We start from the raw sequence: 5000 nt of genomic DNA, 5'->3' as shown, positions 1-5000 counted from the left end.
TTATGTCACTACTATGTGTACCTTTTAATGTAATGTAGTGAATGAGCTAAATGTGCAACTGTACATTTATGTAATGTTATGTTGTATTATGTTATGTTATGTGCAGCAGTGCAAATGTGCTGTTTGTGTGCTTATGTGCCGAGGTGTTTTTTCCTGTTCTTATCTTTATGAGGATAGTCTGAGAGCTGCTTTTTTTTGTTTCCCTCTCCTCTCCCAATGTCATGCTGTATCTGTTGCGAGAGTTAGAAGAGAGTTGAGATGGCGCCGCATATGGCGACTCGGCGTGTTTGTGCATGTTGCTTTAATGCTTTAATGTGACCTGTACCTACGATACCAAGACACATCCCTCGTGTGTGTGTGTAAACATACTACTTCTGGCATATTTACATGGTGTTTTTATACAACTATGTTCATAAATATGCATTGGTCCCTGTCAAATAAATCAATAAATAAATAAAACATTATATTGTTATTTGAACAGCTGAGCATTGAACCAGGTGACGAAACCTGTTTATTATTTATTCATTTGATTTTGCAACTGATCACTGAAATAGCCGGTTTCTATGAAAACTACTTGTGACATTTCACATTTGACTTCGGGATATATATCGTATATCGATATTCAGCAAAAATATATCGGGATATGACTTTCGGTCCATATCGCCCAGCCCTAAGCCGACTAGGAATGTCTTTAGTCGAGGACAGCCCTAGGACCGGCTAAGCGTAAACAACAATGGTCCTCCCCCCCAGCTTCATCCTCTCGTCCAAAAACTGGTCCCGTCCGGTTTAACGGAGAAGGCCGGACTCGAGGTTTCAGAATGGCGTTACTTTTCCTGCCTGTCGTTGCTCGTTTCCTCATCTCTGCACACGCGAAGCCTCCGGAAGGCTTTTCCATTTCTCTCCGGTGCTGAAATATTAGGTTCACAAGAAGCCCAAACTCTCCGGATTTATGCTTTAAAAAAACTGGACTTTGTGTGTCGATGTAGCGTTTACTGTTGATGTTAAACTGCTGCAGATAATCATTAATGTTTCATCTCACTTCACTTTATTTCCATGTTCTCTGGCTGTCTGTCTGTCTGTCTGTCTGTCTGTCACTCTCTCGGTCTGTCTGTCTCTCACTCTCTCGGTCTGTCTGTCTCTCGGTCTGTCTGTCTGTCTGTCTGTCTCTCACTCTCTCGGTCTGTCTGTGTCTCACTTTCTCTCCCTCCCTCCCACTTTGTCTCCCCCCTCTCTCTGTCTCTCTCTCTTACTCTGTCTGCCTGTCTATCTGTCTCTCTCTGTCTGTCTGTCTGTCTGTCACTGTCTGTCTGTCTCTCACTCTCTCGGTCTGTCTGTCACTGTCTGTCTCTCACTCTCTCGGTCTGTCTGTCTCTCGGTCTGTCTGTCTGTCTGTCTGTCTCTCACTCTCTAGGTCTGTCTGTCTGTCTCTCACTCTCTGTCTGTCTCTCTCTCTGTCTGTCTGTCTGGGTCTCACTTTCTCTCCCTCCCTCCCTCCCTCCCTGTCTCCCCCCTCTCTCTCTTACTCGGTCTGCCTGTCTGTCTGTCTCTCTCTCCGTCTGTCTGTCTCACTTTCTCTCCCTCCCTCCCTCCCTCCCTCCCTCCCTCCCTCCCTCCCCTTCTCTCGGTCTCTCCCTCCCTCCCTCTCTCTCTCTCTGTCTCCCTTCTCTCGGTCTCTCCCTCCCTCCCTCCCTCCCTCCCAGTGACAAGGCTGTCTAAGTCCATCCTAACTCTCCCCCCTCTCCCCCCAGGAAGCATCAGCTGTTATTCTAGTCAGAGAATAACAGAAAACAGCCTGCAGCGATGTCTGGCACATCCCGGTCAATCCACAACACACCGTTTACCACCACATCCTGGACAAACAAGTCCCCAGTTTCCTCATTCTTTAAAAAATAAATAATTAAAAAAAAATCTGAATTAATTTCACCTAGAAAGACACGGGCGAAGGGAGATGCATAACCTCCACAACGCCAAAGGCACCGGACCAAGGGGCACTTTATAATAAAATAATAAAACAACAACAACCCAGCAGAGAATGACTTACATATCTCAGGTTTCTTATCTTACTCATAAAATAATAAACAAGAAATGTGATTTTGTGTTCATTTGGAATTAAATAACCGGTGGGTAGCTTTTGTAGGGGTAATCGGACCACAAAAAAAAGGCCACTGCAGCGAACTTGGAACCATTTCCAGCCCTCGCTGGTGCAAATAATGAGGTCCGCCATCGTCTAAAAAAGGTTAATGCTATATTTTATAAATGCATTTATAAAATCCTACAAAAACACTGTGAATGTGCAAGATTAACAATGAGCAGACGAGATGGAGAAAATATCATTACTGACCAACCAATACTGATGGCTCCATTCCACTTAGGAGAGACCCTGGTATTAAACCATTAATAATGGCTGCATTCCACTTAGGAGAGGTCCTGGTATTAAACCATTAATGATGGCTGCATTCCACTTAGGAGAGACCCTGGTATTAAACCATTACTGATGGCTGCATTCCACTTAGGAGAGACCCTGGTATTAAACCATTACTGATGGCTGCATTCCACTTAGGAGAGGTCCTGGTATTGTTCATGCTGACTCACTGAAATATCTTACTGGGACACTTGATGGACCTGAGCCATCGTTAAGGTTATCACTTTCAGCTGTGCTTTTACCTACTATGACGAGTCACAATGTCTGGTCCATTACCCATCTCACCTGTGATTCCCTTTCTAACCTCAGATTAGAGATCACACACACACACACACACACACACACACACACACACACACACACACACACACACACACACACACACACACACACACACACACACACACACACACACACACACACACACACACACACACACACACACACACACACACACACACACACACACACACACACACACACACACACACACACACACACACACACACACACACACACACACACACACACACAGGTGTCAAACTCAATTTCCCAGAGGGCCACACTGGAAACTAAGAATCACATCAAGGGCCAGAAATGTTTAGTTTATTCACATGCTTTTATTTCATCGAAAAAGTCAAGGATCTTTTACTGGATTATTGAGTGTCTCATATAGCCTTCTCACTTACAGTTTGGTCGCCATAAAGCCCCCAAAAAAGTAACTTAGCCATCAAAGAAAAAAAAAAAAAAAAAAAAACGCCAGAAAAGGCCCCAAAAATGTTGGAAAAAGGCGTCTGCAAAAGTGACAAAAACTTCAGAAAAGCACCAAAAAACCAGGCGGGCCAAAATGTATTGTGAACCTAAATTGATTTTCGGGCTGGATCAAAATCTGCGAGGGGGCCGCATTTGGCCCTCGGGCCTCGAGTTTGACACATGTGATTTAGAGAATCAGGTGCCATAGGTGTACCAGCAGAGACTCAGATGTGGTTGTAGTTTTAATGGACTACAAAGACCACTGGTCCAAATGCATTAACATGACAGAAGTCTGTGTTACGATGAAGTCACTTTCAGATGTGTTTTCTCTCCCTGGATGGAACTGGTTTTATTTGGACCAGCAGCAACAGCAGGGGAGTGTGTGTGTGTGTGTGTGTGTGTGTGTGTGTGTGTGTGTGTGTGTGTGTGTGTCACTCAATAATTCAACACAGCGGCGGTCCACATGAAGGCTAGCAGGGAGCGTCGGCTCTCTGATGTCCAGTGCAGAGCTCTGGGTGTTCTGACAGCTGAAGACACTGTCACACACACACACACACACACACACACACACACAGTTACCCACACACAGAACAACACACACACACACACACACACACACACACACACACACACACACACACACGTACAGTACAGTTACCCACACACAGAACAACAGACACACATACAATCTCACACACACACACACACACACACACACACACACACACACACACACACACACCGTGGAAGGTGTGTAGTGTTTTTGACACATTTAGTTTCAGAAGAAGCTGAAGGCAGCAAAAACAACACAGCTGGATAAACTATTTCAAAATGGCGAGTTTGTTCAGGACACCCTGTGTGTGTGTGTGTGTGTGTGTGTGTGTGTGTGTGTGTGTGTGTGTGTGTGTGTGTGTGTGTGTGTATAAAAATGTGACTGTGAGTAGCTGTCCCTGAGGGAATCCATAAAGTATTCTGATTGTGATTGTGATTATATGCAGAGCGTGTCCCGGTCAGAAAGCCAGAACACACTGAGTCCTGAGTCCTGACGGGACCGGAGCAGCAGGAGACTCGGGACAAACCAGGCCAGTGGTCAGGTACAAAGTAGGCCACGCACCCCGAGTCGAGAACTAACCGTCTGTCCAACACGCTGCTGCGCGCGCGCACACACACACACACACACACACACACACACACACACACACACACACACACACACACACACACACACACACACAGAGTCTGTATTGCAATTTTATCAAAATGGCAATATGGACTATAGTGCAATATAAAAGAAAATCTACGTTAAAGTAGTTTATTTATGTTCTTTTTTCCGTTATAACTGACTGTCAACTGGAGAATAAAAGAAAGTTCTACGACATTCATTGTTTCTGTTTGTTCATTTTTCACAAAGAGTTTAACCTGAGCCAGACCGACAACAAAGATAGAAATAATATCACATCCATACAGCGATAGTAGTATACAGCTGTTAAAACATAATAAAATATATGACACACTGGTATCGGATGGGTACTCGGTATCGGCCGATACGCAAGTTCAGGTATCGGAATTGGTATCGGGAAGCAAAAAAGGGTATCGGGCCATCTCTAGTGTGTACATATGTGTGTACGTGTGTGTGTGTGTGTGTGTGTGTGTGTGTATACATGTGTGTGTAAGTATGCGTGTGTGTGTGTGTGTGTGTGTGTGTTGTAGGACGGAAAGGGGTAGATGGCATATTGAATATTTATACTTACTTTAGTCATATAAATCTTTATTTATGTATATATATATATATATATATATATATATATATATATATATATATATA

At 44.1% G+C, this 5000-nt stretch overlaps 1 protein-coding gene across 1 annotated transcript in view; it reads right to left on the bottom strand.

Moving 5' to 3' along the window:
- lyrm4b (LYR motif containing 4) overlaps positions 1-5000 on the bottom strand; it is a 36344-nt gene that overhangs the window by 30752 nt on the left and 592 nt on the right. The gene's annotated exons all lie outside the window — the stretch shown is intronic.

The sequence above is a fragment of the Perca flavescens genome, chromosome 22, assembly GCF_004354835.1.
Source record: "Perca flavescens isolate YP-PL-M2 chromosome 22, PFLA_1.0, whole genome shotgun sequence".
Lineage (NCBI taxonomy): Eukaryota > Metazoa > Chordata > Actinopteri > Perciformes > Percidae > Perca > Perca flavescens.
The sequence above is the reverse complement of the archived record's forward strand: the minus strand, read 5'-3'. Positions and strand labels throughout refer to the sequence as shown.